Consider the following 26,050-nt stretch of genomic DNA (forward strand, 5'->3'; position numbering starts at 1 on the left):
AGTCCAAGGAGGTACGTCTCAGGTCATTCATGCTGGCATGGACAATGACGGAGTCATATTTGTACGTGCTTTTGAGTGACCTGAGTGCGTGTGTTATATGGCGGATCCTAGCCCCCGATAGGCAATTTACCGTTACCCTCTCCTTGTTCAGCCCGGTAAGTGGGACGTCAGTGTGTCTGACTATAGAGTCACCTATCACTAGTGTATCAGGCATAGTGTTTGGCCTTAAGGGCTGTGATTTATTGACACACCGATTTATTGAAGTATGTGTTGCATGTGTTATGTTTTGAGGTGGTGGATTTTTGGGTGTCTGCTTTGGGAGCCTCTGTTGTTTTGGTAAGTTTTAAACTTAATTCAGCTTTATAGTTTTTTCTGCAAGTAATTAATCAGTTGCGTGCATTTTCACGAGAAGGTTAACTTGCACACCGCATGAAAGCAAACACACTCTTCTATTTTACGTAGTATTGGGGTCTATAAGCGAAACAATGATTTTATGTGTATGTTGTGCACTTTAGCAGCATACCTCTTAACTACGCATAACCCTGCAGAACTCCGTTAAATATTTCAAACTTCCCTTTAGGAAATACAAGGCCAGTCATGAACTTAGGATTTCATCTAATTCAAAAGACAGCCATAAGCCCCCCCCCCCTTTTCAGTTATATTAGGAAGCTTAGTAACGTATAATTCTGTATTGAACTTTTTTCCAGTAGTACTTTCTAATCTGACTCCATGCATATTGCTAAATTTCTTGGGGACACATTCTGTTCCAGCTTCCTCCATCCACCCTTAATTTTCTGTCCTCTGTTTCCTCTCCCCCATCCTTCCAACTGTTCAGAATTTTGCAGACTGTCCAGATTTTTGCCTCATTTTATCTGTCACTCATAAAATGTGTGGTTTTCTACCGAATGACTGAATATTGAAATCACTAAATAATGTCAGGCATTTGAGTTTCAGACTTCCTGTCCATAAAAATGCATGCTAATTTAAAATCGGTTATTCTATCAACTTTCTAAGTTTACCCAGGCTAAGCCAAAAATTGGACAATACTGATCAGTGCAGTAACCTGGTAAACAATAGAAATAAAATAACATGCAATAACAGCAATATTTGAAATCTGTCCCTGATTTTGTCCCTTTGTCCCACGACTATATTTTGTTTTTGTCTAACATTTGTGCACTAAGACTTTGAGAATTAAGTGCCCCAAGGTTAATTTGAACCATGTCATTTTGGCATGCTCCAAAACAAAACACATTACTGCCATGGGACCTGACAATATCCTTGGATGTCGACTGAGTAGTATAAAGTCTCATTTAGCAAAACCCCTCCATCAGCTCTTCAGCCTGAGTCTCTCCAGTGGTTATATCCCTGAGTTTTGGAGAGTGGCAGTTGTGATGTCCTTATATAAATGTTGTCCTTCTATTGGCCCTAGGAATTACAGATCTATTAGTGTCACTATTGTATTCAAGACTATAGAACATGTTCTTGCTGAACTAATAAATAATGATATAGGTGACCTTGTATCCCTGGATGCATATCATTTTGGCTTTTTAAAAAGCATACTAGCGAAAACCACCGCTAATTCAAAAGCCAAGAACTCGACTCAGGCCAGTCCAAAACGTAAAAAACATGAAAAACAACAAATTTTATTAAGCCACTGTAAAAGCTTTTCGTTAGTACCTTGCACTAACTTCTTCAGACAAGCAAAACATTCACACCATTACAAGTGAGTTTAAATACCAGCATTGAAACACTTAACCATGCCCCTTGCTCTCCCTTTGCATTTGCAATTCTCTATTAACATAATTTTTTTATTATGTTAATAGAGAATTGCAAATGCACTTTAGTTAGCTGTGATCTGTACCTTTAAGGAGCTAAAGGGAGAGCAAGGGGCGTGGTTAAGTGTTTCAATGCTGGTATTTAAACTCACTTGTAATGGTGTGAATGTTTTGCTTGTCTGAAGAAGTTAGTGCAAGGTACTAACGAAAAGCTTTTACAGTGGCTTAATAAAATTTGTTGCTTTTCATGTTTTTTACGTTTTGGACTGGCCTGAGTCGAGTTCTTGGCTTTTGAATTAGCGGTGGTTTTCGCTAGTTTGTTTTTCCGGTCTTGAAAGTTTATTTTTTTTAAAAAGCATATCATGGCTGCTCAAGCTGGTTGGGTTCTTTGAAAGACTTTTTGAGAACATGGATAAATGGCACAGTCTATACTGCTTATGTGGATCTTGCCAAGACTATTTTCCATGCTGGAAACTCTCCCAACTGAAGCTTAACCAATGCATAGTTTTTGAACTGGTAATTTGTTGTCTTAAAGTACCCATACTATCGAGGTAAAGGATATTTGCGCTAGGCAGAAAAATGTCACCAGTGGTATCCCACAGGGCTCTCTCCTGAGATCTTTCCTCTTTTTTATTCTTATTCTTATTGTTATTATTATTTTAGTCTCCTTCTTTTTGGTATATATTTCTATGACTTGAAAGTCAATGACTGGGAGCAGTTATCAAATCTTGTTCTGATACTCAGTTCTCCAGCAAGGGCTGGACCAAGCAAATGCTTGGTGTATTAGTCATGGGCTTACCTTCAACACCAGAAAATGCAGCATAGCTTTCTTTTGGAAAATCTAACATTACTATTGCTTACCATATAGATAAAATTCCACTTCAATTTGAGTATAATTATATAAAATAGATGATTACAAAAAATGCTTTCGACAAGATTTTTTAGTTTCATTCCTGACTGAAAATGTTTGTATAACCATCTGGCTATTCATTTAGTAAAGCCTTGTAGATTTTCTCATTTCTTAGGCTGTTTGATGGTTGTAGCTTTGGTACCGCTTATATTGCTGCTGGTCAGGTTAATAAAATCCCTAAAATATGTGTTTTCCATTAATGGGTCCTATAAAGTAGTCTGGTCTTATTTTTACCTTACTAATGCTACTATTTCATTTATAGAAGTCTTTATTTTAAACTTTGTCTTCTGTCCAAAAAAAGCAAAGTGCTTTGGTAGGTTCACTTCCTGGCTTGTTACAGTTTATGAATTTGCTGTGAACAATGCTGGATGACAGAGGAATGGTGAGGATGCAGGGAGTAGAGGTGGTGAAGGTGGATGAATTTAAATACTTGGGATCAACAGTTCAGAGTAATGGTGAGTGTGGAAGAGAGGTGAAGAAGAGAGTACATGCAGGATGGAGTGGGCGAAGAAGAGTGTCAGGAGTGATTTGTGACAGACGAGTCCCAGTAAGAGTGAAAGAGAAGGTCTACAAGAGGGTAATGAGACCAGCTATGTTATATGGGTTGGAGCCGGTGGCATTGACAAAAAGGCAGGAGTCAGAGCTTGACGTGGCAGAGATGAAGATGTTAAGATTTGCACTGGGTGTGACAAGGATGGATAGGATTAGGAATAAGTATATTAGAGGGTCAGCCCAGGTTCGAAGGTTGGGAAACAAAGCCAGAGACAAGATTACATTGGTTTGGACATGTGCTGAGGAGGGATGCAGAGTATATTGGGAAAAAGATGCTAAGGATGAAGCTGCCAGGTAACAGGAAAAGAAGAAGGCGTAAGATAAGGTTTATGGATGTGGTGAGAGAGGATATTAAGGTGGTTGGTGTGACAGAGCAAGATGCAGAGAACAGGAAGAAATGGAAACGGATGATCCGCTGTGGTGACCCCTAACGGGAGCAGCCGGAAGAAGAAGAAGAATGCCTGTACAGTTCTGCATGTGTTCAACCACCCCTTAAAATGTACACACCATTCTTAAAACTATTTTCGTAGCCATTGTCTTTTTCACTACTATTCTTTAATGTACCCTTTCTGTGTTGCCCCTAATTACCATTGGTACAGTCTGTTAAAGCTGGTTTATAATTTTTATTTTAAAGTTTCCTTTGTTGTAAATTAATTTTACTTTGATCTCTCTTCTTGCTCAAAAGCCACCCTTTTCTTAGCTTTCGACTAGATGTTCACACTTGCCTATTAGTAAGGCTTTGGTTAGTCATTAAACAAAAGAAGTATGCGATATCTCATCTTTGCCCCATGCAATTGCTGGTCAATGCAGATTTACTTTGAATTTCCTGCATTAGCTGAAGCTATGAAAATCTGTGACTTATTGTCAGTTCAACTTTATTGTGATTGTTTCAACAGATTGGGTGACATCTGTTGTTTCAATCTTATTAATAAATCTGAATCTATTTTGAGTCACTCTAATTGCTGTTTCTATATTTCAAGTCAGCTTGCTTTCTTACTCTGAATTCAGGATGTTGTAATTTCTAGTATAAAATACAGCATTTCTTCTGTTATCCAAGGTCATACTGAAAGTTTGCACTTATAAACAAATTCTGTCTTTGGAGTAGATAAATGTTATGCTACATTATTGCCTCATTTTAGCATTAGTTGAGTGTTCATTACTGTGTTTGTTCTGCAGACCTACCGAGGGTTCAAATTCTAGTCTCATCTAGAGACGTGTCTGCCTTACTTTGTGCACGATCTTATCCCATTCCCTAAACATCTGCCGGCCCATGCAACTTTGCTTCAGCTCACTTTTAGCTGTTAGTATATTTACAGCCTCACCTCACTTTGCTGCTGTGCACTCTACATATTTTACTTTTTTGCTATAAAATTACAACTTTTCTTGATGTCTTGTTTGTATACGTGACTATGCTGAAAGTGTGCATTTATAAACACATTATTTATTTATTTTTTATTTTTTTGTAGATATATTTTCAGGTCAGAGCTGGCTACCTTACAGTGTTCTCTTTTTCACCCCATTCCGTACGTATTTGCACATTAATGCAGATCTACTTTAGTTCACACTAATTATTGTTAGCATATTTCAGCCTCAACTCTCTTTGTAGTTCTGGTATAACATTACAGCTTCTCACAGCTTTTCTGTTACTATACAGGGCCATGCTGAATACTTGCAGTTATAAACAAATTCTGTCATAGATGTAGCAAAAAGGTTCAAACAAGATTAAAGCCCACATGTTGTGCTTTAGCTAACTTACAATTAACATAAAGTATAATGTTTTGTTGTTGAGAATGCAGACATACTTTAGGTTAAAATAGCAGCTATAACTAGATGGCTAGCTACCTTATTATAGTTCTTGTTGCATATTCTGGTGGAATTGTTTCTAACTAACCCCTTTTTCCCATTTTTCAAATGGGGTTGGGGTGTCACTTCAACAGTGACAATCATCTAGAGCCAGGATTCACACTGTTAGATATATATATTTAGACATTTGTAACAGTGCATGCACACTTTTGTTTGCTAGAATATATATAGGAGAATATAGTTACTTAGATGCATGTACATTTTTGTTTGTTAGCATGTACATATTAAAGAGTTAAACTGCTCTTAGCTGAGAAGCAGAAAAGCATCCAACTGAATATAATACAAAACACTTAGTGCCTGGCACAAGCTTCAAAGAATTATAGATAAAAAAATCAGGTGCAGGGAGTATCGGAAGGCTGCTTTCATGCAGAAACATTCTCAAACAGAAAAGACTCCCCTAAGATTATTCACCTTGAAAAAGAATACAATAAACAGACTGTATGACATCAGAAAATACCAAAGTAACAGACTGCAAATTCCAAAGGTATTAACAACAACAGACTATTTCATGGACAAGGTCCGGATGGTATAGAATAATATATAAAGGGCATTAAAAGTGTATAATGTTAGATCTGATTCTTTGTTAGATCTGCTACACTGGAGAACATCATCTATGCTGCATGAAAAGTTTAACCTGAGACACTGAAGCTGTAAACTGTACAGTATTGTAAGTGTCGTCTGTTGCATAGACAAGTTATTTTATTTGTACTGTGCATAATATAGTGCTAAAAAGGTTAATAGTCTGCAAAGTTTAGTGCATTAATCAGACTTTTATTTTAGCAAGGCATCAGCAAGCAAAAGCAAAAGCCACATTCAGCACAGACATCTGCATTTAATTTTTCAGTGGCATGCCTTGCTTGTATTCAAACTAAGGGGGAGTGGTGCCTTCTATAAGGTCACTTCAGTAAACGTGCAGTAACTAACATTTATGTATGTGATTAAGTCCTAAATAGGAGCACTTCAGTTTCCACAGTTTGCAGCAGTACAGTTCCCCAGATGTCTGGATCCAGAGTGAGACTGCCGTGCTGGAAGGAAGCAGTGCCATAAATTCACCAGGTCATTGAATTCCCAGGTTTCCAATCTGCAACTGTCAGCTTCATTTCACCAGCTTTTCAAGTACCTACAAACATTTTCCAACCAGTTACAGTAAGCAGCATGACCAACTGTCCCTGTAGAATTGGTAAGAGATCTTTTGTATTTACATGCAGTATGGATGCTGGTAAAGGGTATAGTAAACAGAGTCTTAATCTTAATATATCAGAACGACCAGATAAAATTTTGGACAGACTATGTAAAACCTTATTCGGCCAAGTTGACAGTCAGAAATTATGCAAATGGGTAGTAACATTTGACTGGTATTTTCAACAGAAAAAAATGTAGTATGACAGTAAATGTTTATTGTGTAAATTATGTAAAACTGCTTTCTGTGTGCAGTGTCACAAAAGCAATGGTAAACAACCAGATAAGGGTCATACATTTGCAATATTTCCAGATGTTAAACAGTTATGTCCTGTCACCAAAGTTACAACAGCAGTCAAATCTGTTATTGACAGAATCTCCTGTACATCTTGTTACATCCTTAAGACAAAAGTAAAATAAAGACACTGCACAGCACAAAACAGATAAGGACAGGAACAAAGTTCATGGTAAACTGACAAAAAAATGTAATAAACTTCTAAGAGACAGAGTGAATTCAGAGTGTTCAAAAATGACATACAATCAGGAGAGGTCATTGTACCCTTGTACTCTTCACTTATCAGACCAATGATTGAGTACAACGCCCCATTCGGAATGTACCTTACCCGACACCTGCAGCAGTTGGAAAGACCCCAAAAGTTCCTCGCCAAAAGGATAAAGGGGCTCAAACATATGTCATACGATGCCCGACTGAAGAAACTCCAGCTCTATTCAGTCGCATATCGTCTGCTCAGAGGTGATCTGTGCCTGACATACAAGGCCATGTCCAACTCGGAATTAATGGACATGCTCCACCTCAAAAAATCCAAATCCACCAGAGCCACGAGAGCAAGAGACTTAAACCTCAACACGGATATAAATAGGACGTGCTGGAGGGACAGATTCATCACCCAGAGACTCCCTACACTATGGAACAGAATCCCAGTCCATGTGAGGCAGAGCCCGTCACTGACTCTGTTCAAGAGAAATCTTGACGAGTGGATGGGAGATCGTAGGTTTACCCTGGGAATCATCTCTGTGTCACTGCTGGACAGAGGCACAGCAAACTAATGGGTATAGTATTCTCATCCTAAGGGGTGGTGAAAGCCACACACACTCTGGCTAGGCTTATAAATGCCCTAGGGCAGATAGCCTAATATGAACCTATGAACCTATGAAACATGTTTTCAGAAGTGCATAAGAGCTTTAGAGTCATCAGAACAGATTACTAAGAAATATCAGACAGCCCGTGAAAATTTACAAGACAAAAAGTATCTGAATAGTAAAGAGTTAAAAAAAATCCAGACCTTACACAGCAATTAGATAAACTGACAGAAAATAATTTATGGCATGCTATTCTACATTTAAAAAAATGGTTAGTGTACACAACAGGATCTAATGTATGGACAAATGATTTCCAGATGTTTTAAAACTTTCATTCAGTTAAAGCAAGACACTTATCAGTTAAACAGTAAAGTAAGATGTATAACTGCTGTTCTTATAGACATACACACAGCGACAGCCTCTCATAGCTAAGCTGTTAAATAATTTCAAAATCACCATTTCAAATCGCAGAACAGTTCTAGTGTATTCAAATCAAATTAGAGTAGTTAAAAGCAGTAAAGACATGAAGTAACAAAAGTGACATACATGTATTTTATTTTCATTTAAAGTGTACTTGTTTAAAATGCACAAGAGCAAAAGGCAGACAGAAAATGTAAATAATGTAAATATAAGCATATGTTAGTTAAGTCAATATCTCTTTTGTTTCTTACAATATTTAGTAATTGTATAATAGCATCAAAAATAGCAGAGACCCTGGCAAAAAAGTATACAACAGTGATATTACTAATATAAAGTTGTACTAAGTACATAGTACTACAAATAAAACTCAAAGTAATTTCTCTTGTCCAGAGAGACAAAAATGTCATGTTAAAAAACATTCCTTAAACCAGAGTGTCCCAGTCTAAAAAACAGCTAGAGGGCAGGCATACATTCAATTCTCACAGCATAAAGCAAATAAACAATTGTGCAATAAAATGCTGCATACTACAGGGGGAAAACTATCTTTCCATTTTGCACTGACTGTGTAAACAATACTGCAAAAGGGTCTAAAATAAAACTACAGGAAAAAAATATATGTTTGCCTGCATCAATGATTCAGTAATTATTAAAAGACAACCTTGCCTTTTTATTGTCATTAAGTGATTAGGGTACTATCAACATGTACAGTCATGAGAGAAAAATACCAGAAAACAGTAATACGTTTTAATGTTTCAGTAAATATTTAATTAACAGGCTTCAGTTTAATACTACATTTCTAAACTGGACTAAGGGTACATTACAGCCCATGTATGTACAAATCCAAAAATATTCTGTGCAAGCAAAACTGATAGTAAATAATAAATATTCTTGGATTAATGCTGTACAACAAATGGTTTAATATGTAAACAGCTTTCTTCAGTGTATAAAACATGTTTTCTATCTGTATAAATGGACAATTGTGCCATCAAGTTTTAAACTGTTCACACAAATTGCTCCTCAGTTGATTTGTATGTATAGTAACAAATCAAAGCTTAACATTTATGACACATACGTGTTTATTCCAAAAAATAAGGCTGCATTGCCTTTGCAATAAAATCAAAGGACATTAAAAGTTGTTGTTGTTGTGTCTTTCGGCTCCGTTAGGGGTCGCCACAGCAGAACTCCAGTCTGCTAAGGTTTGGTAGTGGATTTTTACATGCCGAGTTACCAGCCCTGACGCACAACCTTCAACGAAGGCACACCCATTCATGCATGCCTCCACACAGAAGACGCTCTAGCTGAGAATCGAACGGGACAATGTCTTGCTGTGAGGCGACAATGCTACCGCAGCACCACTACCGCGGGTTCAGTGTATAATGTTATATCTGATTCTTTGTTAGATCTGGTACACTGGAGAACATCATCTATGCTGCCTGAAAAGTTTAACTTGAGACATTAAAGCTGTAAACTGTACAGTATTGTACATTGTCTGTTACACAGACCAGTTATTTTATTAGTACTGCACATAATATAGTGCTAATTACCTAAAGTCATTAATAAAAGCAAATAGTTAATTCAGCAATTGCAAAATACAGCTCATAATTGGTTGGGCATTTTTACAGAATGGTCTTCAAAAGGAAAAAGTTGTTAAACTAAATCATTCATCCAATTCTAGTAGTAACGGTTATCATTGTGTTAACCATATTAAACTATGTTTTAACTTAGAACAAACAAGACAAGCGACCAAGGAAAAGTGCTCCTTATGCTATGCAAAGTAATAATCCCAATCAAAAAGCACAGGGGCACTCCAGGGCTGATTAAACAAATATATCCAAGGCTCCTTGATGCAAATATAGCTCCAAATGATAAATTCCAACACACAAGAATAGTCCACAAGTTTATTGTAGATATGTAGGTTAGCGCTTTCACCCTGATGGGCTTCTTCAAACCTTTAAAACATACAAAAAAGAGGCTACTAAATTTATACCCAGTTAAGCATGACATCATTTCCTTCAATTATCTTAAAATTCATCTTGGTAAATACATTATATATTATTATAAAAACCTATCATAATAATTTAAAAACATTCCTAGATAAAAACAATACATATTTATTTACAACTAGCTGTACCCAGCCACGCGTTGCTGTGGCTCAGTTTGGTTAAATGGAAAAGAAAGAAAAGAGAAAGCGCACGTTTCTAATATGTTTAATTTCACAATGCTTGTGCAGATATAGAGATTGTCTGGTTTGCCGACTCTAGAACACACAACATATAATTGTCCATGTGAGAAGCAATCCGTGTGTAGATCTAAACCGCACAATTCTAAAGATTGGCCCTGAGCTTTGTTGATGGTGATTGCAAATGCCAGTCGAATTGGGAATTGCAATCTCTTAAATTGAAATGGCATATCTGTTAGAATCATAGGAATGCGAGGAATGAGGACATCTTCACCTTTGAAAGGTCCTGTCAAGATTGTTGCTTCTATGACGTTGCTAATTAATTTTTTTACTGCAAGCCGCGTGCCGTTGCAAAGCTTTGGCTGGTTGATATTTCGCAACATGATAATTGGCACACCGATTTTCAATTGCAGTACGTGCGGTGGCATCCCTGGCAGATCAAGTGAATTCAAAAATTCTGTTGGATAATTAACCGCTTCATCTGCTTCCACAACATTGTCAATGGACTTGTATGTGACTGCCTCGCTTTGAATGTTAGACTGAATAATATTGTTAAGTTCGTAGATGTCTTTGTTCTTGGCCGCAACAATAGCTCGTTCAGTCAGCCAGTCATGATTCTTATAATTGGTTTGAATATTGGGAAATACTTTTTCAACCAATTCTTCTTTTGACGTCTCTAAATTGCAGAAGTTATGAGGCAATGAAATTCGTCCTGAGGTCAGATCAACCGGCACCTTTCCGTTCCCAATTTCCAACAATTGATGTGAGAATATCTCAGCTGATCGATCATTTTGCAGCTGGACATGCATATTTGCAGTTAATTTTAACATCTTTACATATCGCCACAAAGTAGAGTATTTCAGGCAAGCATTTATTTCATCCGCTGGTGTCGATCAAGGAGAACGAAGCAGATCTGAAGCTGCAGAATGCTATCGCCATGCTCGCAACCGTGCATCCTCAAGTCTGGCTGCACGTCACTCTGCTGCTTCCACGGCACATATTTGAGCCATTCTTTGTTTGTTTTGCTCATTCGCTGATGCCCGTTCTTCCTCAGTTTGATTTGCAATTACTCGTCGCACTGCTTCCGCTCAGCGAGTATGATGACCTAAGTTTGATCTTCTGCGAGGCATTATTTGGATGAACTAAAGCAGATCGATTGCACTGAAAAAGAAGTAAGAAAGTTTTATAACAAAAACATATAAAATTGCATATTTGTATACAAATATATAGAATCCATAGTAGGTATATAAAAACATGTGCATATTCGAATGCAACGTGTGACATCTGTATAATAGTAAGTATATAAAAACACACGCATATTCGAATACAACATTGTGTGAAAATTTCAAATCAATCGGTGAAGAACTTTCGGAGATTTAAGATTTTGAACAAACAAACATTTACATTTTTATTTATATAGATTGAGCCAACCACAATAATTCCGTTCAATGACGTAATAAGCCAACTGTAAAAATGTAGAAATATAAAAAATATATAAAAATGTCGGTTACCCAAATGTAAAATAGGTATCAATAACAAAACATGTCTAAGCTCACCTAAAAACAATTTATTTCAAAATCATATCCTAAACGTAACAGTGAGCATTATAGACATACATCTAACAATCAATCTTCTGTTTTTTAAGGCGGGCTTAATAGTTACCTTGTCACTGAGACATTAGTCTGGAATATCTCAAGTAGAGTATTAACTGCAGATGAAATATGTGTCCTTGATAAGGGACTTTCGTTTATACTCTCTGGTAAAAGCAGTTTAACTGATTCTGGTTATTGATACAAAGCTGTTTGGACGTAATGTACAGCTGAAGTTAGATTATGGGGATCAATTACATACTAGTGAAGACCAAATGTATAAGAGACCCAGCACATATGTCCCTGTTTTACATTCCCTATCGGATGCTTTTGTTAAAATGGTAGAAGAAGACTTACATAAATTGAGTTGTGAAAATAGGAAAAGGAAATGGTTTGGTAATTTAACTCAGAGTCAGAGGGCTGCCATGAATAAGTTGAGAAATGATAGGATGATAGTGATTAGACCCACAGATAAGAGGGGACCGGTAGTGGTGTTGGATAGAGTTAGGTATGAAGAAATTATGTCTCTGATGTTGAGTGATAATAGATTTTATTCCATTATACATATGGATGAAGTAGAGATGCGTGTTAGGAGAATATCTTGTATGTTAGAAGATCTACTCAAGAGTAAATTGATTGAGTTTGACTTGTACCTATTTTTCTCAGTTGCCAACCACTGATCCCTGTTATCCAAGGACTACCTAAGGTCCACAAAAATCCATTGGATTCCCTGATGAGACCTATTGTGGTGGATAGGGGGTGGGCTACTGAGCCACTCTCCCTGTATATAGAGAAACAACTTAGACCTGTAGTGGACAAGTTCACACATATTCTGAGAGACACAAAACAATTTTTGTTGGACTTATATAGTAAAGTGACTATGTTACCAACAGATTTGTGCTTTAAACTTGTGACATTAGATGTACAATCATTGTTCACTGTTATACCTAATTAGGATGGGATAGAAAGTATACAGAGATGTTTGAGAGGGAATACTGAGTATACTGCTTTACAGATTGAACTGATTTGTGCATTACTAGAGGTTATTTTAGAAAATTACATTTTTATGTTTAATGATGTGATTTATGTTCAGAAGGATGGCATAGCTATGGGCACCTCTTGTGCCAATAGCTATGCCAACCTGGTAATGGCAGATTGGGAAAAAGATAAGTTATTTTCTTTGACCAGCTTTATGGAACATGTGGTCTTTTATACTCGTATTGTGGATGACCTGTTCCTTATATGGACGAGTTCTGATGTTGAACTGCAGTGTTTCTATGAAGAAGTTAATTCACTAAAGCATTTTTTGAGCTTTACGATGGAGAAATTCGACAACTGGATAGCTTTCTTGAATGTTTATATAGAGAAGCTATCCAATGAGTTGCTTAATACTGGAGTTTACAGGAAGTCGTGTTATAAGAACTCTCTCCTTCATATAGAGAGTATGCATCCTAGGTTTGTGTTCAACAATATAGTTAGGGGACAGGCCATATGTGCATCACGTCTGAATCCAACTGATGCAAGGTTTAAACGAGAGTTATCTCATTTGCATGTGAGGTTAATATGTAGGTCCTATAGTTTGACAGAGATTACCTCAGGTATTGTGGGGGTCCATTTGTTAAGAGATAATACTGCGCGTCCCTATTTTTCGGACTGGAGGGAGTTTGTTGGTATTCCAGAGGTAGACCGTTTTAACACATGGAACTCTATGGTCAGGGTTTCCCTGAATTATACTCAAGACATTGGTTATGTTAGGGATGTCTTTTATAAAAATTGGGGAGTCTTAATGGCGGATCCACAGTTGAAGGAAATAGGTGTGAAACCTCATTTTGTTTATAGAAACAGATTGAATCTACAGAGATTCTGGTGTTATCCTAGGGGTACAACCATGTTGTTTGATAACCCATTGTCAGTGGGCACGAGACCATATAGTAGATGTAATTCTTGTGAGTTTGTGTGTAGTGATTCCTACTTTATACATCCTGTCACACTTAGATGATTTGATTTTAATACAGTGGCTACTTGTGACACCCAACATGTAGTTTATTTGGTCAAGTGTATGGCCTGTAGTGCGTTTTATGTAGGTAAAATGGATAGACGATTACAGGAGAGGATCAGGGAGCATCTATATAAAATACGTACACGATCCCACAATAATGCTCTATCTAAACACATACTTAACACCAATGAACAACATAGTTTCAGGTTTCACGTTCTACAAGTGAATACACCCAGCCTTAGAGGAGAGGATGTGAGGAATTACACAGAAAGAATAGAAGTCGACTGGATTATTAGAGTAAGGGCTACCAGAAACCAAGTCTCAATGACAAGGTATTAAGTCCACCTTAAAAAACAGAAGAGTGATTGTTAGATGAATGTCTATAATGCTCACTGTTACGTTTAGGGTTTGATTTTGAAATAAATTGTTTTTAGGTGAGCTTAGACATGTTTAGTTATTGATACCTATTTTACATTTGGGTAACAGACGTTTTTATATATTTTTTATATTTCTACATTTTTACAGTTGGCTTATTATTATTGTGGTTGGCTCAATTGTAAATAAATAAGTATTGTTTTTATCTAGGAATGTTTTTAAATTATTATGATAGGTTTTTATAATAATATATAATGTATTTACCGAGCTTAATTTTAAGTTAAATGAAGGAAATTATGTCATGCTTAACTGGGTATAAATTTAGTAGCCTCTTTTTTGTATTTATTAAAGGTTTGAAGAAGCCCATCAGGGTGAAAGTGCTAACCTATGTATCTACAATAAACTTGTGGACTATTCTTGTGTGTTGGAATTTATCATTTGGAGCTATATTTGCATCAAGGAGCCTTGGATATATTTGTTTAATCAGCCCTGGAGTGCCCTGTGCTTTATGTTTTAACTTGCTGTACCAAAAGAAAACTAAATGTTTTGTTTCCTAATGTGTTTTCAGTAAATCATAATACCAAAAAATGCATATCAATGTAAACTGTTTTGTGTGTTTTAAAACAAAAAGAGAGAATTGTTTTATTTTTATATATATATATATATATATATATATATATATATATTTTCAGACATTTATAACAGCACATGTACACTTTTGTTTGCTAGAATATATGTAGGAAAATATAGTTACTTAGATGTATGCACATTTTGTTTGTTAGCATGTATATATTAAAGAGTTAAACTCCTCTTAGCTGAGAAGCAGAAAGGCATCCAACTGAATACAATACAAAACACTTAGTGCCTGGCACAAGCTTCAAGGAATTATAGATAAAAAAATCGGAAGGCTGCTTTCATGCAGAAACATTCTCAAACAGAAAAAACTCCCTAAGATTATTCACCTTGAAAAAGAATACAATAAACAGACTATATGACATCAGAAAATACCAAAGTAACAGACTGCAAATTCCAAAGGTATTAACAACAACAGACTGTTTCATGCACAAGATCCAGATGGTATAGAAAAATATATAAAATGTGTATAATGTTAGATCTAATTCTTTGTTGGATCTGGTACACTGGAGAGCATCATCTATGCTGCCTGAAAAGTTTAACTCGAGACATTAAAGCTGTAAACTGTACAGTATTGTAAGTGCCATCTGTTACAGAGACAACTTATTTTATTAGTACTGCACATAATATAGTGCTAAAAAGGTTAATAGTCTGCAAAGTTTAGTGCATTAATCAGACTTTTAGTTTAACAAGGCCCCAACAAGAAAAAGCTGAAAGCAGGATTCAGCACTTGAGATCTGCATTTAATTTTTCACACACCACTGGGTGGCAAGCCCAGCCAAGATTCGTCTTCCATACCAATCACTTGTATGCAGATTTACACCTATGTTGAATTTTAGGGTGTCCAATACACCTAATGCATGTCAATAGAGTATGGGAGGAAACCAGAGCACCCAGAGATAACCCAGACAAACACAGAAGGACAAGCAAACTCCACACAGAAGGCATTTGAGCTGAGAAGTGAACTAGAGAACCTCTTGCTGTGAGGAGACAGCAGTATCTCCCGTGCCACTGTGACAACCTTTCTTATACTTGTTAAATTTCACTTCCTCATTGTACTGCACATTCACATTTTAGGTGTGAATGTTTATCTTTTTCCTCTGCATTTTAACAGCTCATTTTGTTTATTCCCACTATATCATCTTAAAGGGAAAATGTAGTATTTCCATCTCTATATATGGGCTGTCTATAATATTCTTCTTCTTGTGATGATGTGAGGTAGTGCTAGCTCTGCCAGGTGGAGTAGGGCAGTGCATGTGTCACATATGCCAGCATAGCTAACTGGAGTCTTGTAAAGAATAATATGTCATTTGAATATCAAACTGATTTGTACAGATGCTTGTGTTAAATGTATTTGCAAAGTTGCTTGTGTTAAACATGTATTAACAGTGGGTCCTACTGGACAGAATAGAAACATACAATATGTTAGACTGTATTGCATCTGATTAAATGTATATATTTTAATAAAGAATACTGGAAGAGAAGGGAAGGAGTTAAGCTCAGCCCAGCTATCCTTAAGAAAATAGCCTGAAATTAAATGATGTGGTTTAGGCTATAAAGATTTTATCTCACGGGTCTCGATGAAGCCAGAGATGCAATATCTGTGAAAAGCGTGGGCTGGGATCCTGCTCTGTTGTCCTTAATTGTGAAGTAATTGATACCCTGAGATGCCAGAAAATGGCTTGTTAGTTTCTGCAGGAAGGGTGGAAGTGCTGGAATTGTTTTACAGTTTCCAGATGCTGTAATAAACCTTAGCTAAAGTTCTCTGTGTGTATTGTGACACATCAGTGCCAGATCCTGGGTCATCTTCTAGTGAGAGGGTAGTGTGGGAACCACAGAGTAAGGTGACCAGATGTGATGTCATTCTGTAGCCATTACTGAAATTGTATTTGAATACTAGTGAGAGATGTGAGGTGTGCATTCTGTTTTTGGACCTGACAAGACATTCATCCATGTTCATCTTGCCTTGCTTTAGTAAGTAACTATGGAGCAGTAATTCTTAAGTCAGTTAGAAAAATATAGTGAGATTAGCTAAATGCTGTTTTTTCTCTATCTATCTGAGTTTTTCCATAGGTGTTGTTTTTTATATTTCCTGTGATTGAAACTCGGGTGTTTATTGTAAATATATACTCAGTATTTTTGTGTTTTTTATCATTTATTATTAAATATATCTAAACATTTCATTGTGGCTGGTCTTTTAGAAAATATTTAACAGCTGAGAGTACTTGCATTTATTTAGTGGCACTGTGTGCCTCCACATTCCTAAAAGTCTTGCTGCTTGGTTAAACACTACCATTTGTATAAGTATTAATTTTTGTAAGTTTAATTGGGTAACCAGGTAAGAGCCTTAAAGTAGCTGGCTTCAGGTGTTCTGGTGGCTGCATATCTACCTTATAGTCTGGGTGGAGGTGGCAGAGTAGGTAAAGTATTCCACCCTTTTCCAGGTGGGTATGTGTGTGAAAATTGAATCTCAAAGAGAGAGTGTGTGACAGCTACATTGAATAGGGACATTGAGAGCACTGAATTCATAAAGAGGGTAGTGGTGGACTTGGCTTAGAACACCCGGCTAAGGAGTCAGCTCTATAGTGGTCAGTGTGGAGTCTTATTTGAGGTCTGGAGAGAAAGCCCAGCCCCAGGACTGGAGTGCGTATTACCTGTGTGTTCTTAAGGGAAATTGTATTTGGTGCAGAGAACTGCATCTGAAAATAGTGTGTGCGTCTGTTTTTCTTACAGTGAATATTCCCCAGTGGTGTCACTGGTAAGGACTGAGGCTTCTTGATCACTGGCCCAGAGGTGGGATACCACACTTCTCATAACCAAATCTTTCCCATTATAGTTTCTTCATCATATCTGACCTTAATGTTATCCTTATGTCCTGTTTTAGATTTACAGTGAAATCATTGTTTAATTATGTTGCTTAGCAGACTAGGTCAGGCATCTTATATGTATTTGATGCCTTCTTGAAGTGTAGATAGCTTTAAAATTGTATAACAGCCAAACATTCTACATTGCTAAGTGTTGCATTACGATTGTAAGAGGTACTGAGTAGTATTGGAGCTCTAAAACTCTACAAGATCCCTGAACCTGATGGTTTTATTTTTGATTGTATAAAACCTTAATTTATAAACTATCAAAAATGTTTAATTTGGGGGGGGGGGGCTTGGCTAGTATGAGTACAGTGTAGCAGCAGAATTCAGCAGCTCCACTGAAGATACTTTTCTTTACTGGATTTTTGTCCTTTAAACAAGAAAACTTGTTTTTTTTTTAAACACAACATCTTAGATCTAAACTTCTTTTACAAGAAAATTAAAAAAAAAAACAAAAGTGGACAAATTTTCCAGTCAAAAATCTACTTGGAAAAATCACAATTCATCTGAAGAGAATTCCAACATGAGTCACTCTAAGACAGGCTGTCAGGACTCCAGTATGAAAAGTGACTTACAAACTCTAATATCCAGCATTCAGGACTTAACTACAAAAATTGACAAAATTGACTCAAAAATAGACAGCTTTAAAGAAAAAGCCACTAAACAAATGGAACTACTACATGATGATTTGAAGTTACAGAAAATCCAAATATCTAATATAGAAGAATCCTTAAATGACATGGATGGCAGAATTCTGGAGAATGAAAACAATACTGAATTTCTACTTAAACAAAATACTATGTTACAAAGCAAGTTGGATGATCTTGAAAAATAGATCCCTTCGAAACAATCTAAGGATTTTTGGACTTCCTGAAAATATTGAGGGCAATAACATGGCTACTTTCCTTAACACCTGGATACCTAAAACACTTGACTTACCAGAAGCTTTGTATTTTGGAATAGAAAGAGCACATCGAGCACTAACTGCAGTAGACAGCACTAACAAAAAGCAACCCAGATCAGTTATTGTTAAATTCTTGTCTTCAGCGGATAAAGAGTTGGTATTAAAGACAGCGTGGTCTAAGTCCCCACTAAAATACAATGATTCAGTAATCCGTTTTGACAATGACTACTCTACACAGGTCATTACCAAGAGGAAAGTAGTTTTACCATTGATTAAAAAACTAAAGAAAATACAAATAAAGACTCACCTTTTATTCCCTGCGAGGTTGAAAGTATTCCTTGATGTTTGATGATCAGGATTCTGCACTGTCCTTTGTTAAAAATCATAAAATATTGGAAAAATTAGAAGAAATGGAATGGGCTAATTCATCTCTTAAAAGATTGGCATCTAATTTCACTTGGAAAACTAATGAAAAACAAAAGAGACTGAAAAGTAAATGAACATAATACATTTTTTTCTAATACAATGTCTTGTTCGTTTGGACTTGAAACTGTTAGCAAATCTATACAGTTATAATCTATTTACAAGGTAAGCTCATCTTTCCATCTGTTATGTTAAGCATATATAAGGTTTACATCTATTTCAAAATTTTAATATTAATCATTATATTACTGCATATAACTTCTCTTTCTCACAGATAAACATTATTATTCATCTGCTATTAGCAATCACTACTACCCTTGTAGTATAAATCATAATAGTATGGTATTTTCCCAAAATATAGTAATAACAACTATTATGGGTCTTAATATATGATTTAACTTGATATAGCCAAAATACAGTTAAATATTCATATAACAGCTTTTATAAGACACCTTTAGTACATTAATAACATCAAGACAAAACATGTTATGTATAATTAACTAATTCCCTATGTATAGTGTATTTTACAGATATAAAACTAAGACAGAACATTTGTTATGGCTTTTAATAGACAAGCATATATTTAGGAAGTGCTATCTGTATATGTTTGAGAAGTGCTATCTGTATGTGTTTTTTTTTTTTTGGATCTAAAGATTTAAAAAGAAATGTTATGACTATGGTTCAGATGTGTATTGATTATTCTTAATATCATTTCAAATGCATTGGTTAACTTGTTCTATGGAATTGGTCATACATGCTTTACACAATGTAATCTGCTTGGTTTGGGCTCTCGAGGCTCATACTGTTATTTTTCCTGTAAAGAGAAGAGCAAAGGAAGAAAAAAAGGCTCGTTAACATTTTAAACTGATTTTCCCGCGGATTACATATAAGAAGCTATTTCACTCAATAATTACCTCGCGACGATCATCCGGAAGCTTCAGCCATTCCCGGACCCTGTTACCAGCTAAGGAATCTTCTCCTTAACATTTTCTCACATTCTCGGATGTGCAAAGCACCCAGATGTCAGCGCTAACTGACAAGCGCATACAGGAAGTGGAAAGTTTGGCAGAAGCTGAGAAGTGACTGATTTGTGTATTCCTTGTCATCGTACATAATATGATTCTTGAGAGGGCAACATATCAACTGCAATGTAGTATGGTAATTAACTGCTGGTGTTTTATGAGTAATTTATAAGCCTGCAACTTTTATGCTATGAGCACAAAGTATGTTTGCAACGTATATGGTAGAAAATGAGTAATGCAATATTTTGTACAGAAAAGGGACAAATCTTAACTTCACAGTCTGTATGTGTTTGAGTCCTAATGTCTATGGGTTTACAAGAGTATGTGATTGTGTGAGTGTGGGTGAGTGTACGCAACTGTGCATATTAGTTACTGCTTTTGCAGAACTGCTTTTCTTATTTTATAGTGTTCTACCTAAAATTTATAAAAGTACTATTATATAACGCACATAAATGAACAATTTTTCCTCTTCTGCTCCAGTTTATTTTATCAGTTTTTTTCCCACTGCCTGAAACACATTCTCTTACACAAAAATGTTTGCTTGTGGATTAAATTCCTGACTTTCATACCTTTTTTTACAGAATCCCAGCTTTTTCTCAGTTTCCCCCATCCCTTATAATGTTTTTTGATTTATTGGTAAATCACTGAGGATTTTGGAGAAGTCTGTGAAGCTGGACATTAGTGTTTCATACTTCTTACAGCTTAGAAACTGTATGCTGATGCAAAACATGATGCTTTGTTAACTTGTGTAACTTAACTAGAGTTATATTTAAATATTTTCCCTAATTTTATCCCCATTGTTTTTGCTATGTCTAGATTTCATGAGCAAAGATGCTAAGAGGTATACAGAGAAGTTAAGATTTATACAGAAAACAATACCTATCGACTGCACCTGATTTTGCAAAATGTATCTAAATTTTGTCTTATATCTTTTACCCTATTCCTGATTTTTCTCATAAATCACAGACAAAACAAATCAATAATGTTAGACAGTACAGTTTTGCACTTATTGCCAAATGAACCTGTGATGACTCAAACCTGTGGCTCTATTAACGTTTAAGTGAAGTATACTAACAGCTATACATTGGTCCTGATTTGCCACTTCCCATTATTTTCAGCTATATCCAGAATTCCTGAGGAAAGAAGTAAGCGCTATGGGAAATAATACCATTATGGTGAGAATAGCTGAAATAATACTTTCACATACATGACACTGGGGGGTGAGCTCTCCCTGGGCATAGCCCATGATGTATAGGAGAAGCAAGGTAAAGAAGAACAATAACTGGAGAAGGTGTTTTCCATTTTCTTTCTGTCAGACTCTTAAAACTGCTTATACTACATTGTTCCATTTTTAAGTAATTGTAATATTGCTTGTCAATTCATCCAAAGCAGCTGTGCGATTTCTTTGCCTATGTGAATATTTTGATAGAAGGGATTTGTGTACAGTGTGTGCAGATGTCTGAAAAGAGCATATATAAATTCTGAAGCAGAAAGTAAAACAATATTTAACACAGAGGCCCAAGGGGAATGCTGAGTGGTAGGCTGTACTTCATTAGGATTTTCCTGTAAAGCTACATTCAGGTGTGATCAGCCAACTGAAGTTTGATACTGACACTTAAAAAAACTTTATTAAAGTAGAACAGTGGATTTGGTAATCCATGTTTAGCTTATGAATGCCTATTCTTTTCTGGTGAATCATACATTTCTGAGACAATAACCATACCTGTTTATAATACCTTTATGTTTTTACACAGACTTTAGTGGAATTGTAAATCAATGCAGGGAAGGCTAGCCACCATTCCAAAACATCCATTAGGGTCAGTGAGACTTGGGCTATTTTACTGTTACTAGATACAATAAAATGCTAATGTCCAGCATGAAGCCAACTGTACATCATCAAAGCAGAGATAACAGATGCTGGTAGTAAGATACCTCATTGCACGCTTCATTTTATATATAGCTTTCACTAATCTAAATATTTTCTATTTTTTAAGATTTTTTTTTCTTAACTGCACCAATACCTAGAGGTTTTTGTCTACATCCACTCATCAATCCATTCATCTGTTAAGCATCTGTGTTTTTGGAAAATGCAGTTACGTAAGTGTCCTTTTTATCTCTAAGTGTAGTATTCCTTCTGCAAAGTATGTTGGTCACCCGGATCCTATTTTAAAGGTTTATTTTAGATACACTAGACTTTTTGTACATAAAAATTACTATTAGTTAATGAGAGTTGACCTCTTGATGCTTGTGTTATGGTATACATGGACAGATGACCATAAAGTGATTTGTGGGACTGACTATTGTGTTACTTAAAACTTGAGTATGTGTGGACAGTATTATACTTAGTACATTTTTCCAAGATTTGTAAGACAAGTTTGTCCACTTCTCTCAAAGGATGAAATGTGAATCTGTATTCTTTATTGGATTACTATGGTGAGAACACTGGGACAGGGCAATTCTGGACTGCTTAGTGCTATATTTTCACTTTATTGTTTTTAGTTGAATATTACATTTCTATATAAGATAGTATGTATTACATTGAGAGGAATTTTGAGAGATTCATTTGAATGATTTAGACAAATATCTCTCCATGTTCTATATCACATACATATATATATTTGTGAGAAAGGAAACAAAATGGGATTAATGAATGTATATTTGATAACTTACAATACTTCTGTTAACATAATAGATCTAAGAAATCTGTTTCTGACTGTATATATCCTTGTTTGAAGAAAATTATTAATACGAAATAGTTTAATAACTATTGATAGATATTACTATCATATTATACTAAGTTAAAAGTGGTTAAATAGTTATTAGTCAAATAGTTATATACTATCCTTATGATACTTTATATTAGAGACTAGCTAATACTTTTTTCTATGTTTTACACATACACAATAATTTACATTGTATTTCATTTTTGTGATTAACATATTATATCAGATGAAATATATCTAATTAATTTTAATAGATTTAAGTTAAAATAATCACTGGTTTTATATCTAATCACTATTATTTAATACATATTACCGGTGGTAGCTGCGTTCTGTTGCTACAGGTTAAGAATTCGATCTCAGTGGCAAATGTCATTGAGACAGGGAGTTTATAACTCTAGGTGGGGAGCTAAATTGTGTTTTTATAATCTGTATTATATGTTCATTGTTACAAAACAGTTTCTTTTGACATCCATTTTAATCTATCCAAATAGAACTATAAGTCACAATGCTCATGATATATGTGTTTCCCATTATGAATCAATGTATAGTACTTGCAGAATGAACAAGTTTATGGTTGGAAAGAGATTCTCAAATTACACATTTTATATTGATATGTTATTAACTAATCACACACCCATACCTATATAGCATGACTATATTAAAAGGCGTATTGATTAATATAAATGGTCTAAATAACCCCATCAAAAGAGGTAGTTTGTTTAAATATCTAGCCCTACATAAACAAAACTTAATTTTTTTACAGGAAACTCATTTAATAGGAGATAATATTAAGTTCTTGAACACAAATAAATATACAATCATCGCAAGCTCAGTATATACAAAAAAGAAAAGGGGGGTTGCAATTTTATGGGACAAATCACTTCCTTTACCAAGAATAATTAAACATATCAAGATAATAAAGGATTGCTTTGTTTAGCCATTATTGAAATAAATAAATAAATATAAACAATAATAAATAATTACTGGTTACCGGGAATAGGTACTAATGCTATCAAACAACATTTATCTCAAATAATATCTCAGTCTGAGGGAAATGTTATCATGGCAGGGGACTTTAATTGTATTCTGGATTTAAAAGATACAACCACTTTAGCGAATAGAAAAATTACCCCTCAAGCAAAACAATTAATAAAATTTATAGACTCCTACCTGCTCAAAAATATTTTTGACTTCACTGATCTTAGCTCTCTAAAATACACATTCTATTGCAATAGACACAAATCATATTCCAGAATTGATAGAATACTATTCTTCATACAAATTATAAATGACTTAAATAACAGAAAAATAATTTCTTGTCCAATCTCCGATCATAATTCCATTATATTTGAATTAAATATCAACAACATCCCTAATGCACAAATAAAAAGAATACCTGCATATCTTATCCAACTTAAAGATTTTCGGTCATTTTTAAAAGAAGAAATACAAAATTTTATAGATATAAATTCAACATCTAATACTCATGACATATATGTTTGGGATGCACTAAAAGCTTACCTATATGATTAAATTAACAAATGGTATTACAATAAAAGGAAAACATGGGGTAAAGATATGGAAACATTACAGAACAAGCTTGATTCATTGCATCTCAAAAATAGAGACAATCTATCTTCTAAAAACATTAGAGAGGAAATAAGCAAATTAAATGAAGAATATAGAAACATACTACATCATAAGACAATGATTACATTAGAAAAATATAAATTCCTTGCTTATTCACTAAATCCTAAACACTTAACTAATCTCAAGAATAAAACTAAAACAATGAATAAACATAATCATATTAAAGAAATATATTCCCTGAAGAAAAAGAAAGAAGTATACATTATACAAGATATAATAGAAGAATTTAGAAGTCACTTTCATACAATTAATCAAGATTCACATAATATAGAAAGTAAGGACAACATTAAGCATTTTATTAATAAAAATCTTCATAATAAACTTAATAAACAACAAATAGAACTTATTGATAAACAAATTACCCTAGCCGACATACAAACTCAAATCAATAAGCTCAAGCAAAATAAGGCACCTGGAAATGATGGTATCATACCAGAAATATACAAAGTTATACCCAAATCAGCTATTTCATTACTCCATAGAGTATATAGTACAGCTCAAAACAACTTCATAATACCTCCCTCATGGAAATATACATTAATTTCACCTATCTTATAACATAACAAGTACCCTAACTATTGTTCCTCTTACAGACCTATTTCCCTATTAAATACTGACTACAAGATGTTTATGAACATATTCACTGAAAGATTAAAAAAGTTTTTACCCCAATTAATTGATGAGGATCAGACAGGTTTTGTAATCAATAGAAACACTTATGATAATATAAAACGAACATTAGCCCTTATTGGCTTCTCACAAAAGAAAAAAAAAGAACCTAACTTTAATTAGTTTGAACATAAACATCACTTTTGACTCAGTTAATTGGGATTACTTGTTCACATTATTGGAGTGTTTAAATTTTTCATACAATTTTATTAATCTACTAAAACACTTGTATGATGGTACATTTGCTTATATCAAATTAGGTACATATACTTCAAATAAAATTCCTATCATAAAAGGTACCAAGCAAGGTTGTCCACTATCTCCATTGTTGTTTACAATGATAATGGAACCATGGGCTAATGATATTAAAAATAATAATAAAGTAGAGGGTTTAGAGCTTGAAAAAGATATAACAGCCAAAATTCAATTATTCGCAGATGATGTTCTCATCTCTACAAAAGGAAATGATTCTTCAATATCAGCCCTGTTTGATTCTATTAAGATTTTTTCAAAATATGTCTGGGCTGTCTTTTAATGACAACAAAACTAAAATTTTACCCATACACTCAAATACAAATAACAAATATAACTATAACTCTCAGCAGATAACTAGTACAGATCAAATTACTTATTTAGGAATAATTCTAGCTAAAACATCAAAACAATAATACAATTAAATTATAATAAGTGTTTTGAAAATATTCAAAATCTATTTTTAAAATGGAATACAATAACTTTCACTACAGAAGAAAGATTAACTATTATTAAAATGATTATTCTACCCAAAATATTATATATTATACAATCCATTCAAATACTCCCTTCAAAAAAATTTACTAATAAGTTAAATACTTTAATATTAAAATTCTTTTGGTCCGGGAAAAAAACAAGAATATTAATTAATCAACATCAAAACAGTTGGAACAATGGTGGGATAGCATTCCCAGATCTAAACCTTTACTCTATTTCCTCAATGGTCAAAACAATTACTCAACTTTTAGATACAACATACTCAGCTAAGTGGAAACTGTTACGGATTTCATCAGCTCTACAGCTAATTTCCAGGCCATCTACACACAAATTAGAAATAATAAGTAACCCCTTTTTATGGATCCTAAAAGATTATTTCACTATACACATAAATCTCAACCATGCTACTAGCTACATTCATAAAATTATAACAAATTTAAAAAATTTTATTTATAAACACCCCATAT

This window comes from Protopterus annectens, chromosome 1.part1 (genome assembly GCF_019279795.1).
Source record: "Protopterus annectens isolate FY-2018-M chromosome 1.part1, PAN1.0, whole genome shotgun sequence".
NCBI lineage: Eukaryota > Metazoa > Chordata > Ceratodontiformes > Protopteridae > Protopterus > Protopterus annectens.